General features: G+C 34.4%; 1 long non-coding RNA gene across 1 annotated transcript in view; it reads left to right on the top strand.

Annotated features, from left to right (window-relative positions):
- LOC139364098 (uncharacterized) overlaps positions 1 to 16187 on the top strand; it is a 125772-nt gene that overhangs the window by 4100 nt on the left and 105485 nt on the right. Inside the window, exon 2 of the long non-coding RNA XR_011625367.1 lies at positions 4166 to 4280. This is a non-coding gene — a long non-coding RNA (uncharacterized lncRNA). The remainder of the gene's footprint in view (positions 1 to 4165; positions 4281 to 16187) is intronic.

Here is a 16187-nt window from a genome sequence, read left to right as displayed (position 1 = left end):
TTGTGAATAATGCTGCAGTGGCAATGGGGGGGGTGCCAATATCTCTCTGAGATATCGATTTCATTTCCTTTGGATATATATCCAGAAGCTGGATAATATGATATTACCCTTTTTTTGTAGAAACCTCAATACTGTTTTTCATAATGAGTATATCAATTTATATTCCCACCAACAGTGTAGAAGCATTTTTTTGTGATAACTTCACCAACACTTACCTCTTTTTTCATAATAGCCATACAAAAAGGTGTGAGGTGATATCTCATTGTGGGTTTGATTTGAATTTCTCTGATAATTAGTGACATGAGCATACTTTCATACACTTGTTGTCCATTTGTATGTCTCTTCATTTTTGTCCATTTTAAAAATCCGGTTATTTGTTTCATTGCTATTGAGTTGTGTGAGATATATTTTGGATGTTAATCTTCTATCAAGTATGTTTTGCAAATATTTTATACTATACCAAAGGTTGCCTTTGCATTTTGTTGATCATTTCCTTTGCTGTGTAGAAGCATTTGGGTTTGATATAGTCCCATTTGTTTGTTTGTTTAATTAATTAATTAATTTATTTATTTATTGAGATGAAGTTTTGCTCTTATCACCCAGGCTAGAGTGCAATGGCGTGATCTTGGCTCACTGCAACCTCTGCCTTGTGGGTTTAAGCAATTATCTTGCCTCAGTCTCCTGAGTAGTTGGGATTACAGGCATCCGCCACCACACCCAGCTAATTTTTGTATTTTTAGTCTGTGCTTTTGCTGTCATGTTAAACAAAATCACTGCCAAGATCCATGTTAAACATAGAGCTTTTCTCTATGCTTTCTTTGTGAGTTTTACAGTTTCAGACCTTACATTTAAGTCTTTCATTCATTTTAAATTTTGTATATATGACCTGGGTTCAATTTTATTCGTTTGCATGTGGATATTCAGTTTTCCCAACATCATTTATTGAACAGATTTTTCTGTACCTATTGAGTATTTTGGCATCTTTGTTAAAGATTATTTGACCGTATATGTGTGGCTTTATTTCTGGGCTCTCTATTCTGTTCCATTGGTCTATGTGTCTGTTTTTATGTCAGTAGTATGCTATTTTGATTACTATAGCTTTGTTGTATAGTTTGAAATCAAGGTGTATGATGCCTCCAGCTTTGTTCTTTTTTCTCAAAATTGCTTTGACTATTTGAGGTCCTTATATAAATTTTTGTATTTTTTTCTATTTCTGTGAAAAAAAGTCATCGAAATTTTGATAACGATTGCATTGAATCTCTAGATTGCTTTTCATGTGGGCATTTTAACAACATTAATTCTTTCAATCCATGGGCAGTCATTTTATTTATTCTTAAATTTCTTTTATCAATGCTTTTTAGTTTTCAGTATACAGATCTTTCAACTCCCAGGTTAAATTTATCTCTAAATATTTTATGAATGTGTAAAGAAATTGTGGTATATACTACCACAATTGGTAAATAATGTGAATTATTTAGCCATAGCAAGGAAGTCCTGCCATTGGTGACAACATAGATGAACCTGGATGACATTATGCTAAGAAAAATAAGCCAGATACAAAAAAAGATAAATAGTCTATCACCTAACTGAAGAGGTAGAATCTAAAAAGTCAAATTCATAGAAACAGTGAATAGAATGATAGTAGCCAGTGGCTAGATGTTAAGGGGACAGGGATGAGAAGGTGTTGGTCAAAGGATACGAATTTTCAGTTTTAAGATGAATAAGTTCTGGAGATCTAGTGGACAGCATGGGTGGTGACGGATGTGTTAATCTGATTGTGGTCATCGTTACACAATGTATACATACATCAAATCATCATGTTGTACACTGTGAGTATATTAAATCCTTATTTGTAAATTGAATATTTTGAAAAAAACAAATAAATATAGATCTTAAAACACAAACTCTGAAATGTAGCTATCATATAAACAACATTGACTACAATCTTATGATACCCCAAAAAAAGAATAATCAGGTGTCAATATTTAAACCTCAACTCAACTCCTTACCATCTGTAAATGCTAGTGAGTTAAAGAAGATATACAAAGTTCAACTATAGACAATTTAAAAAATGGCAACACAGAGAATATGACTTATTTCCCTATGTGTATATTAATATTAATATACTAAAAGTATATGTACAAATTATTATGAGCATATATGGATATATAGATGTAGTATATATGTATGTAAATGTGTATTTATAGCATGTGAGTGTATATATATACACACATAAAAAACTCACACACACATATGCATGTTTATGCATGTGTGCATATATAGTGTGTATATTATATATGTATAATGTGTATAATGTACACATTATATATACACATATACATACACACACACACACATATAATTGTTCCATTTATTTTTGGCCAGTCTAGATATTATCTCACTTGGGTAAAATGGTTACTCCTCAGAGAATTAGCTATGGACAGTAGAGAATATGATTACTTTGAAGTCATATGAACTTTCCTTTGAAGATAGATACACAAACACTATAGCAAATATCTCTTTCTGAATCTTAGATATTGAATATTATAGGTTATACACAAAATTATCCAAAAATTTAAAACTTAACTTTAAATGTCTTATTAAGTTAGAAAAATAATACATTGGTGTAAGCATTCAGTTTATAAAGGTAGAAAAGCAAAATAAAACAAAACCAACATAAGGAAAAAGACAAAAGCAAATACCAGTGAATTAAAACCAGGAAAGTTTAAGAATTGATAAAAATAGAAGTCCAAACATGTTTTTTGAAGAAATATAATAAATAAATATTATCTAGTCTGGAAACTTTAATTGAAGAACCAAAAACAGTAAATGGACATAACTGGAATATTTTAAAGTGACAAGTAGGTTAAAAATATAAGAAATGTAGCTACATTGGCCCTTCTGCCTTCTGCAATGTAAGGAGGCAGCAACAAGGTGCCATCTTGGAAGCAGAGTACTTGAACGCTCACCATATACTTCACCTGCTGCCTCCTTGATCTTGGACCTCCTAGCCTCCAAAATGGTGATAAAATAATATTTTAAATAAAAAAAAGAAACTTAGCCGTAGGAAACCATACAATAAATGTGATAATCCAGTTGAAGCAGAGGATAGTTAGAATTAAATGAATGAACAAAATTTTCTCATTAAATACTAAATTCCTGAATAGATCAACATCCTGGGTAGCTTGTTTTAAATGAATAAGGAATTACCTCCAAAAACATTTTGAAACCAAATAATTTTATAGAAAAGTTATTTTCAGCTCTTATAAAATAGCTAATATTCATTTTATATAAATTTTTCTGAAGCATAGAACTTAAACCAATTCATTTTGTGAAAGTAGCATATCTTTTATTCTTAAACTAATTAGAATGCAAAAGGATTCAAGAAAAATTACAATCAAGAACATAGAAGAAGAACATAAATTAAATAGAAACATAAACTAGGCCATGTAATAGTGGTTTCAATTAAGTTGGTTCTGTATCTACTGTATAGGACAGTGAATTAAATCTACTAAATTTGATATATCATTAAGTCCTCTTAAAAAGGTATATTTTGTAACTAAAAATGATCAGTACAATTGAGCAAACATTGCTGTTAAGAATTCTTACACAAAATAAGAACTCTTAGAAAAAAATAAAAATGAATATGTTCAAATGCACTAATAAAGGTACTTATCAAACAAAAACAGAATGCATATTCTTCTCAAATGCACATAGAACACTAACCAATATGGATAGCATTCTAAAAAATGTATCATCTGAGAATTTTACTCAGAATAATAAGCATACAAACTATTAATTTCTATTGACAAAATTCAACTGTACCTTTAAAATTATCCTGTGAGATGTTTCAAATCAGAATTGGTTGATTTTAACTGCATTACTCAGACAAGTTTGGCCTGGAGAAAACTAGAGTGGAATATAAGACATAAGAGAATTCTGGCTATTGAAACAATAAAAGTGTTTCAGGTTTTCAGGGACACTGTTCCCCCTGCATCTAAGGTTTTTGAGAAACAAGCGAAGAAATGGTAAAGTTGAAAAACTTAACAATATTGAGACTTGGGGCACAATAGGCATGTTTTTATGGCTTATGTATGTTTCTACCAAAATGTTTCAGAGTAAGAAAGATTCTAAATAATATTTTAAATATTTTCTGGTGGTAAAGTGGGAAGAAATACCAAAAGGAAGGAGAGGGGAGAAGAGATTGACAGCCTATTGACTGAACTGCCTGCCACGTGTGCACAGTACTAATAGAACAAGTTAGGAAGTTACCTGAACAGGTAATTCATATGAATACCACTGTCTTTAGCATTTATAAACCGTCCCTTTACTCCCTAACAGTGCTTCATCTTCTCTTTTCTTGACATTTTTCCTATTTTCTCTTTTCTTGTATTATTTTGCTCTTGACATTTTTAAAGTCATAATTAACAGGAGAAGACAATATGAAAATACTCGAATGACAAGGAAACCAACAATGTTTATTAGCCTCAATTAGTATACATAATATCAATAATTTCACTTTTTTTTTTTTTTTTTTTGAGACGGAGTCTCGCTCTGTCGCCCAGGCTGGAGTGCAGTGGCGCGATCTCGGCTCACTGCAAGCTCCGCCTCCCGGGTTCACGCCATTCTCCTGCCTCAGCCTCCCGAGTAGCTGGGACTACAGGCGCCCACAACCGCGCCCGGCTAATTTTTTGTATTTTTAGTAGAGACGGGGTTTCACCGTGGTCTCGATCTCCTGACCTTGTGATCCGCCCGCCTCGGCCTCCCAAAATGCTGGGATTACAGGCGTGAGCCACCGCGCCCGGCCAATTTCACTTTTTGAGTTCTTGAAGTGTGCCACCCAGTAACCTGGATGTTTTACATATGTTTCATATTCAATGTCCATAAAAGTTCTTTACAGTTGTATTAGAATTCCCATTTGATCAAGGAAATCGTCATCAAAGGTCCACAAGTAGTCACTGGAGGAGTCAAAATCCTACTATATTGTTCCTTCCATTTCATTCTAATTGTCTCAAAATATCAACTGTCTCCTGACTTGCAGCCTCCATCTTTGTGTACCTCTGAGAGATAACTAAAGAATTCCATATAATGATCATTAATTTGTAACCTATTATTAAGATATTTGGAATGAAAATTTCTAGTAAATTCCTCAGGTATGGAGGTGGAAGGATTTCCTGTGCCTCTGTGGTGGGTCATATTCCCTCCAGCATATGGGTCAGGCTTTTGAAAAGAATTTAGTTAATTAACTCCCTAGACACCTCACACCATCTTAATTTCTCTATGGACCCAATATTGCATTTGGGAAGAAGCTAGGAGACATGCATTCTTTGTTTGGCTCAATGTCAGATATTTTGATCAGTGTTTAACATCTAAATGTGCAAATAATGTATCTCTGGGTTTATTTACTCAAACTTTGGTTGACTCTCATTGTTATATTTTTAAAGCATATTTTATACCAGGTAATGGGTCATTTCACCAACAGTGACATAGAATTTGTCTTCTATTAGGACTGTATCTCATAGAACCAGGGATCTTATTCAACACATCTAACAATAATTACAGAGAAAAAGCAACAATCAATCAGAACAGATACAAGAGAAGGGTACTGGATGGCTTTTGCTATGCCAGAAATTCCCCTTAGATTGTAGAGTGGTCCTCAGAATCTTCAGGAAGGAGTCATAGTAGCAGGTAGCACAAAGGACCTTGAGGGGTTGGAAAAGGAATTTTGCACCAACCAGTAGGAAATTATTTCAGTAGTTAACAGCTGACAACGGAGACAGTCAGCCCTGCCTTAGCGCTACAGATTCTCCTGACTTATGTGATTGAGTTCCTGTATAGGTCCCGTTGAGAATTATAGTGCCCAATCTTAGAAAAAGAAAAAGGCACAGAAAGCGTATTTAAATAATACAGTGTGTTGCTTAACAAGCTGGTACCAATTAATCTTTTTGTGACTGCGTATGGAAAATGTGTTTTTTTCTGCTCCATCAGCTCAGCATGCTAGTAAACCCAAGTATCTCGAACAAACAGTTGACATAAAATTTAGAGAAATACAGGTGGAAAAAACTTCAGTTGTGGGCTGCATGGAAAGATTACACTAATTTGAGGACAATTGCAAGTAATCATTCCTTTGTATTTAGAAACCTCAACTGACACCTCATTTTATAGCTTTTCAAGGTAAATTCTTTTTAAAATGTACTTTAATGAAATTATTCAGATTTTTACATATAAAATCAGTAGAGAAGTAAGATACATTTTAGTATTAAGTCACATTACAAATATTCTGCTTGAGAACAACTAAACTGCCTATAATTTGATTTAAATATAGGATATACAAAAAGATTTAAGATAATTTTTATTACTCCATTCATCCTACATGGTTTCACTCTCTGCATTGTGAATTAAACAATTGAATAATATTCCCTTAAGGAGAATTAAATATAATAGTATTTTATGTCTTGTGAAGTGTAAAATGTGGAGACATTTTTTTAAAAAAGAAAAAAGAGTGCATAAAAAGTCAAAGAAACCAAAATCTAACTTAATTACTTAAACACAAACAAATATGTCGAGTGTTCAAGGAAGGGATAAAACTCCATATAATCTTTAAAAAATAGTAATATGCCCAGAAAAGCTCCAGTTTCACTCTGAAATAGCAAAAGACAAATGTGAGTAGGTAAAAAAAAAAAAAAAAAAAAAAAACAAAAAATAAATAAATAAATTACCATTTACAACCAAATCTAAAGTTCATTTGCACTTCTGAAAGTATTCAAATTGGTATGGTTAGAACGCTACAGTGAAACAGTTACGACACTGACCGTGCAATTTTTCCAATAATTTACTGTATCTTAAAAATACTGAAATCCTATTATCATTTGTTAAATTTATGCCCTTGAAATCTATGAAGTTATTTATGGGGTGGCTGAAATAGAATAAAACTATTAAATTGAACCACTTAACTGCTTGAAGTTGATCCTATAAAGTAATAGGACGTAATTAATAATTAAATTGGTAGTGTTAGTTTTGTGTGTTTGGGTCCCCAAATTATAAAAACTTTTGAAGAAATAACATAAGTTAAAACCTTATACACCAACATTTCTAGGCCCCCCCCCCCCAACAAAAGAAAGAAAATCTAAGTCTAGCATTTGTGAGGTATCACCTCATTGGAGGTGACTATTTTCAGCCTCCCACTGATGAATTCCAAACTGATTTTATATGTGCAATATTGGTCAGATCAATGATATCAAATTGTCTTTTACACAATCAAATATTGATGTATTTACAAGTTTAGGAAAGCAAATTCTAAATGTGCTTTATGTTGAAAAAATGCATAGGAGAGTGTTTTCTAAGATAGAGTCTATGAATTACCAGTTAATAAAATTTTGAAAAATTTTTCAAATTTTTCAAAAATTTGTCAGTTTTAATAAATGGGTGATTCAGTTTTTCTCAAACATTAAAATGCTTATTGAACGTTGATGGAAAGTGCATAGAGACTTTATTTTAAAACATCTTGCTTATCAACTGAATAAAAAATAATTGATAACATGTTGGCAGTATGGGACAAAAGGTGAACCTTTGCTCACTATTAGTGGGAATGCAAGTTGGTACAGGCCCCTATGGAAAACAGTATAGAAGTTCCTCAAAAAATTACAAATAGGACTACCATCTGATCCAGCAATCCTGATTTGGGGCATATATCCACAGGAAATAAAATCTGCACTCCTGTGTTCACTGCAGCATTATTCACAGTGGTTAAAACTTGGAATCAACCTAAATGTCCCATCAATAGACTAATGAATAAAGAAAATGTGGCAAATACACAGAATAAAATACTATTCAGCGTTTAAAAAGAAGAAAATTCTGTTTGTGACAACATGGAGGAACATTGTCACTGAAGTAAGCCAAACACAGAAGACAATTATCACTTACATATGGAATCTGAAATAATTGAATTCACACAAGTAGAGAGTACAATGGTGCTTACCAGGGACTAGAGGACAGGAGGTGTATTGGGATGATGTGGATACACAATTTCAGTGAATATAAAAATAGGAAATTTTCAGTGGATACAAAATTTCAATTAGATAGGGGGAATAAGTTCAAGAGATCTATTGCAAAACATTGTGACTATGGTGAATAACAATGTATTATATTTTTTTAATTGCTTAGAGAAAAATGTCTAAGTGTTCTCACCACAAAATCATAAATATGTCAGTAATGCATATGTTAATTGGCTAGATTTAGCCTTTTGACAATGTATACATATTTCAAAATAACATGATGTACACAATAATACATATAACTTTTGTCATTTTAAAAATAAATAAATATTTTTAAAATGAAAATTAATATATTTTATTTTAGTTATATTTTAGTTATTTTCTATAAAAAGTATCATTTGGAAGTTTTCGGGTCAGACATGGTGGCTCACACCTGTAATCTCAGCACTTTTCTCAGAATGAAAATAAGCATACAAAATATACAAATTTCTACAATTTAATGCACAATTAAATTTTTTCATGTACAATTGTGCATTAAATTTTAATTTACTAAAATTAAATTTTTATTCACGATGTTATCAAAAGGTGGTATAACTTTAGTTCTCACCATTATACACCCAAAACTTAGAACATTTCCTTAGACATGAGTGCCTAAAAAATTAACAAAAAGACAGTAAAATATTATGTACATTCTAAATTCAGAAGCATTTGAAAAAACAATGTGACACATGAAACATTTCTTTTTTTATACATTGCATATTGTCATTCCTCATAACCCTACAATGAAGCAAAAAATCCAAAGATTGTCTTGCCAGTTACATAAATTGCAGGACAAAGGTTATATTTCATAAGTATTCGCATAAATATGCACATATCCATGCTCTATGAGCACTCTGAGTTGGAATATTCGACTTCTATTTCTACCAGAATCTGACACTTCTTCTTCTTATATGCAAAACAAATATTAAGGTCTTGCTAAAATGTACCTATTTGGTTTAAGTAGAGAATGGAATGTAAGTGAAAGGCTTCAATATTCATTTTTAATATTATTGTGAAATAAATGTCCTGAAAACGAATTCAAACTTGGAAAAATTTTCAAAATAATAGGCATGCATTATCTAAATGACCAGGAATTTTTTTAAAAAAATAAAGAGGCTATAAGAAAAATAAGGGTACGTAGGTCCTGAAACCCTGATTTCTTGATGGTTCTTGCCAGTTTTAAGAATCTAGAGTCTTGGGTTTTAGAAGATACTCAAAAAACAGAAGTAAGGTGGGGAGTTGAAATTGAGACCACTATGTAAACCCGGGACACTGTGAAAGACTATGTTTTCAGTGAAAGGTTCACGCTTGCCTAATAGCTACGAGATAATGAGGAAAATTGTTTGAAAGTTGGGTGGAAAAATTTTAACCATGTCTACAGCCAAAGGTTAGCCCTCCTGTGGCTGTTTGGTTTGAACTCCCATTACCTGCAGATCCCAGGACGTACCAAATTTGAAAATTAGCTTAACATGTATCCTGGGTTAATAGGACCAAACATGCAAACAGCAAAGAGGAAACCTGGGCTTGGGAGGAAGAGAAGGGAGGAAAAGAAGCAAAAGCAAACATTCTAATGGGACAAATGTAAAATCATTTTATTATTCACCCTTTTATTAATAGCTTCATCATTTAAATAGTGTGGCTCCATTTTTTATGTTTGACTGGTACAGCTTTTAAGTCTCACTTCCCTTTTCTTTCTACTCTACATATGAGCAAGCTAAGAAAGCCCGTGTGCCCTCTCCTTTGGCACTCACGTGACATTCAAGCCACATATAAGGTCCGTCACCCAAGCTCCACCTCTTAAACGCCATCAGTACCCCAAGCCTGTCAGGTTTTCTTTCTCTCTCAAGACATTTTCAGACCTAGTTGGGAGTCACACTGTTCCCTCCAGAAACACTTATTATGTGAGTGATAAACCTTTTCATACCTTTTTGTGTGTGTGTGGCATTATTAGTCTCAACATCGAATGCAAAGTTTGAGGGGAGTTTCTTCATGAAATCACATGTACTGAAGAAATGAAATATGGCACGTTTTTCATTAACCCATCCTTAGAATTGAATCATTTGCATAAATAGTTTAGCCAATCACATACTGTCTGGTGTGCAGGGATTAGAAAGTGTAAATTGTGGGAAACTGATCTTCTCTTAGATTCTGTTTCTGAGGGCCTTCAATAATATGGCATTGTGTCATGTGGAATGCACGTCTAGTGCCTAAAGATACTATTTTTTATTTATACACCACTTCATCATAAATGCTTCATAGAAGGCAGGTCAAAAGAAACAGTCATTTGTATCATTCTTGGAGGAATGACCTACTTGGACGTATTGGAGGGAAATAAAATACTGGCCTCCAATATTACACCTTCCTAAGGCATTTCAAAACATAATTTGGATTATAGAGATTTTCTCTCAGAAGCTGACTCTGTAAACAAACTCTAGATAATATATATTATTAAATATTTTATCATGAATAAAAATCTAGTGTCCTAGGAAATACCATAAGAGAAGATAATCTAATCAAGGTTGTTGGTAAGTTAGACAAAACACGAGACCTTCCTAAGCAAATGACACTTAAGTGGAAACTTGCTTGTTATGTAGGACGAAGTCAGGCATGGTGATTAGATGTAGAGAAAAAAGTAGGAAATTGGGAGGAGAGAACAACACACATGAAGTCTCTAAGGGTGGAAAGTAAGAAACATGTCATGTTAAGAGAAGCAGGAAAAAATGCAAATCAGTGTGGCAAAAATATAGGACAAAATTAGAGTGGTGACAGAATTTACACGATCCATTATGCAGAGCTTTGTATGTATATCGTTGTTATTTGTTTGTTTGTTTGTGAGATGGACTCTCGCTCTGTTGCCCAGGCTGGAGTGCAGTGGTGTGATCTGGGCTCACTGCAATCTCTGCCTCCTGGGTTGAAGCAATTCTCCTGTCTCAGCCTCCTGAGTAGCCAGGACTACAGGCGCCCGCCACCACACCCGGCTAATTTTTGTATTTTTTGGTAGAGATAGGGTTTCACCACATTGGTCAGGCTGGTCTCTAACTGCTGACCTCAGGTGATCCACCTGCCTAGGCCTCCCAAAGTGCTGGGATTACAGGCGTGAGCCACCATGCCCAGCCTGTATGTTTTATTAATCACTTTAAATTTCATCTTACAAGCAATTGGAAGCATTAAGTTTTCCCAAGGCATTTTTGTGGTCAGATTTATATTTACAATAAGTCATAGGAAAAGATAATAGTGACTTAGACAAAGGTAGCATAAGAAAACATCAGGAGAAAGCTTTGGTAGGATGTGAGTTAATTAGCTGTGGAAAATTGGAAGAAGGGAGGTATCTGGATAATTTTCATGTTTCTGACATGGACAGCCAGGAAAATGAAAAATGTCAAAAATGTTATTACAAAAGAAACTAAGAGTTCAGTTTTGGAACATTAAAAATGTGAGATGCCAATGGAGCATTCAAGTGGAAATGTCAAAAAGCAAGTATCTATACAGATATGGAGTTCAGAAGAGATGGCTGGCCTGGTGATAATTCAAGAATTGTCAAATTATAATAAGTTTTTAAAGCTATGAGAAATTGATTTAATCATCTATGAAAAGACAACTTGAGAAGAGAGCATAGCCTATGATCACCCTGAGGAACTCCAATGCCAATAGTGAAGTGATCTGAACAAGTCTGCACAAGTTTGTGTAAGTTCAAGACCCATATTCTCTACTAAAGCCGTACCTGGAATTCACATCTTGAGAATGCTAGACAATGTGTTGCCCATTTATGAATCAAAGTAAAGCAGACCCAAGAGCTAGATTTGCTGGGCAGAGGTATCAGCAGACTGCACTTTGAAAAGAAGATTCAGTGGGGAAGGTGTTAATAATGTGAAATTTGACACCTGAACCTAGAGGCCACATATCTGTATGGCATGCAGACAGTCTAAATTGAAAATACAATGCAATGTGTATATTAATTATGAGAGTGTCACATTCCCATTGTTTCTTAATTTCTGAAAATAGAAAAATTAAGGCACTTTAATTTGTCCATATTGCTACATATCTGAACATTTAAATTCAAACTGTAAATTTTTTATACTCATCAACATTTCTATATGCATACTAGTGTTTCCACTAGTGTCCACTCCATTCCAGGAATCTCTGGGAAAAGCCTAAATTATTTTAAAATTCTATGAATTCAGGAAAGCCTTCAGAGTCCCTAATAAAATGACAAAATCTAGTGGGTAAACATTTCTGCCAAAGAGTTTGGGTTTGATTTATATTGAAAGTATATGCAAATATACAGAATACACAGAGAGGAATATCTGAAGCTAAACCATTTCTGAATGATAATCAACTTAATTATTCCAAGACGTATTGTGCAGTTTGTGGATTATCCAAACCCAAATCATTTTTTTTTTATTTCTGATCATTGGATTTTGCCATTTTTTTCTGCTTCTTATAATTCTTCCAGAGGTGATCCAGGGAAAAGAAAAAGAAAGAAATTTGAATGAAAAGAAACACTTGAATGAAAATATCTACTTTGATGGAGTAACAGTGTGACTTAAATCAAGTCTTGGTACCTTTCTCAAATTTCTCATTACCTATGGAAGCAAAATATATCGAAGCAGATTTGTCAAGTACTGACTTACAAATGGCTAACAAACTTATAAATGACTGATAAACATTCTATATCCATCAGGATACTTCGGTTGCAAACAACAAAATACCCAAATGCAAGTAACTTTGTTTTTGCTTTCCAACTTTTATTTTAGGTTCATGGGGCACACGTGCAGTTTTGTCACATAGGTAAATTGCATATCATGGGGGTTTGGTGTACATTATTACCGAGGTCATGAGTGTAGTAGCCACTAGGTAGTTTTTCAATCCTCACAATTGGAGATTGCTCCTCCAATCCTCCAGTCCCAGATAGGTTCCAGTATTTATCGTTCCCTTCTTTGTGTCCATGTGAACTCAATGGCTCAATGTTTAGCTCCCACTTATGAGACAGAACACACAGTATTTGGTTTTCTGTTCCTCTGTTAATTCACTTAGAATCATGGCCTCCAGCTGCATCTAAGATGCTGCAAAGAACAAAGTTTCATTCTTTTTTATGGCTGCATGGTATTCCACAATGTATATATATCACATTTTCTTTATTTAGTCCACCATTGATTGATTGGCATCTTGGTTGATTCTATGTCCTTGCTATTGTTAATAATGCTTCAGTGAATATATGCATGCATGTATCTTTATGGTAGAGCCATTTATATTCCTTTGAGTATATGCCCAGTAATGGGTTTCTGGGTCAAATGGTAGTTCTGAGTTTTTTGAGAAATCTCAAAACTGCTTTCCATAATGACTGAAATCATTTACATTTGCACCAGCAGTGAATAAGCATTCCCTTTTTCCCACAACCTCGTCACCTTCTCTTATTTTTTTCACTTTTTAGTAATAGCCATTCTGACTGGTGTGAGATGGTATTTCATTGTGGTTTTTATATGTATTTTTCTAATAATTAGTGATGTTGAGCATTTTTTCATATGCTTGTTGCCAGGATTAATGTCTTCTTTTGAGAAGTGTCTGTTTATGTCCTTTGTCTATTTTTTAATGGAGTTGTTTTTCGCTTGTTGATATGTTTAAGTTCCTTGTAGATTCTGGATATTAGAGCCTCATTGGATGAATAGCTTGCAAATATTTTCTCCCTTCCTGTAGGTTGTCTGTTTACTCTGTTGGTAATTTCCTTTACTGTGCAGAAGCTCTTTAGTTTAATTAGGTCACATTTGCCAATTTCTGTTTTTGTTGCAATTGCTTTTGGGGTCTTCATCATGATGTTTTTGCCAGGACTGATGTCCAGAATGGTATTTCATAGGTATTCTTTTAGAGTTTTTATAGTTTTGGGTTTTACATTTAAATCTTTACTCCATCTTGAGTTGAATTTTGTATATGGTGAAAAAAAGGAGTCGGGTTTTTATCTTCTGCATATGGCTAGACAGTTATCCCAGAACCGTCTATTGAATAGGGAGTCTTTTCCCCATTGCTTGTTTTTGTCTGCCTTGTTGAAGAAGATGTTGTAGGTATTTGGCTTTATTTCTGAGTTTTCCATTCTATTACGTTGGTCTTTGCGTCTGTTTTTGTTCCAGTACCATGCAGATTTGGTTACTGTAGCCTTGTAGCATAACCTTGAAGTCTGGTAATGTGATGTCTCTGGCTTTGTTCTTTTAGTTTAGGATTGCTTTGGTTATTTTGGCTCGTTTTTGGTTCCAAATGGGTTTAGGATTGTTTTTTCCCTTTTTTTTTCTAATTCTATGAAAAATGTAGTTAGTAGTTTGATAGGAATAGCATTGAATCTGTACATTGTTTTGCCAGGCAAGGTCTACTAGCCTGGGATGCCAGCTCAGCCACCCCACCCACACCTGAGCATGCTGGCTGGTCTCAGCTCTCCATTTCTCTGAGAGAAAGCTCCCATAGGTAACCAACAGGCCAGCTGCACTCTGCCCCTATTGTCCTCAGGCTGCGGAGGGAGCAGAGTCCAAGAACTGTTGCGGGCCTCCAGCAGACCTGCAGCTGCCTTGATTTCAGCATGGGTCCCTGCCCCTGCTGCTCCTCACCTGGGCCTCCAATGCGACTGCCTTATCCACCTCCTAATCCCTTCAACTGATGGTGGCTCTGCCTTTCTCTGAGGCAGAATTCCAAGAGACAAGTGATATCTCTCTGCCACTGTCACTGCAGTGGTAACTTCCCTTGCTGCCCTCAGGCTGTGGAGCAAACAAAAACCCTGATTTCCTTGCTTGTATATCCAGCAAAAGAATAGGAATATAATAGGAAACCCAGAGTGTGGTAGTTTTATTGTTTATTATGGAGATAACTATATAACAATATTCTTTTAAATTGTGATTTACCTCCACCTTCAGCCCTGATTGTTGTCTCAAATCCATTTATATGGTTTCACATCTCTAGAAAATCATCATTTTGAGAGAAGGAATGTATGGTTGTCTAACACCTACATGTACATTGGACTCTAACATTATTCAAACCATTCTTCTCTTGTGACCACTGTAATATACTTCAAGAAGTGGATATTATAGCCTTCCTGGATATAAGGTTCCCAAAGAGCCTGATTTATGTTGTCTCCACCCACCCAACACAGTTACCAGAACTTGCTTAATGTTTAGCTGGTCTGTGGTTTGCTAAGCCATTATAAATGTTTCTATCCTCTCTATAATTTCCAGTATGTTATCATCTCTTGTGTTCTCTGATCTTTTATTAGTCTAAGACTTTTTTTTCATTCTTGTTATTAATACACTTTATTTTTTAGAGTACTTTTGGGTTCACATAAAAATGAAAGTAAGGTACAAAGATCTCTCAAAACCCAGTGTCCCAACGTATACATAGCCTCACCCATTTTCAACATCCCCACAAAAGAGGTATAAATGTTACCATTGATGACCCTACATTGACACACATTATTACTACCCAGAGTTCATGGTTTATACTAGAGTCTGCTTTTGATGTGTGTTTCATAGGCTTGGAACAAGTGTATAATGACAAGTATCGACCAAAATAATATCATACAGAATAGCTTCATTGCTTTGAAAATCCTCTATGCTCCACCTATTCATCCCTCCCTACCTGCTAACCCCTGGCAGCCAATGATCTTTTCACTGTCTCCAAAATATTGCCTCTTCCCAAATGTCACATAATTGAAATCATACAGTATTTAGCCTTTTTAGATTGGCTTCTTTCATTAAGAAATACACATTTAAATGTCTTCCATGTGTTTTCATAACTTCACAACACATTTCTTTTATCAATAATATTCTACTGCCTGGATGCACCACAGTTTATTTATTTATTCATCTCCCAAAGAACATCTTGGTTGTTTCCAACTTTTGTCAATTATATAAAACTGCTATAAACATCCATATGTGGGTTTTCATGTGGGCATATGTTTTCGACTCCTTTGGGTAAATACTGAGGTGCATGACTGCAGGAACTTATGGTCAAAGAATATTAAGTTTTGTGAGAAACCGCCAAATTGTCTTCCAAACTGGCTGTACCATTTTGCATTCCCACCGGCAACGAATGAGAGTTCCTGTTGTTCCTCATGCTTGCTAGCATTAGGTGCTGTCAGTGTCCTGGATTTTGGCCATTCTAATAGGTGTGTAGTGATGT

This window comes from Macaca nemestrina, chromosome 7 (genome assembly GCF_043159975.1).
Source record: "Macaca nemestrina isolate mMacNem1 chromosome 7, mMacNem.hap1, whole genome shotgun sequence".
Taxonomy (NCBI): domain Eukaryota; kingdom Metazoa; phylum Chordata; class Mammalia; order Primates; family Cercopithecidae; genus Macaca; species Macaca nemestrina.
Note: the sequence above shows the minus strand (reverse complement) of the source record. Positions and strands in the feature narration are given on the sequence as shown.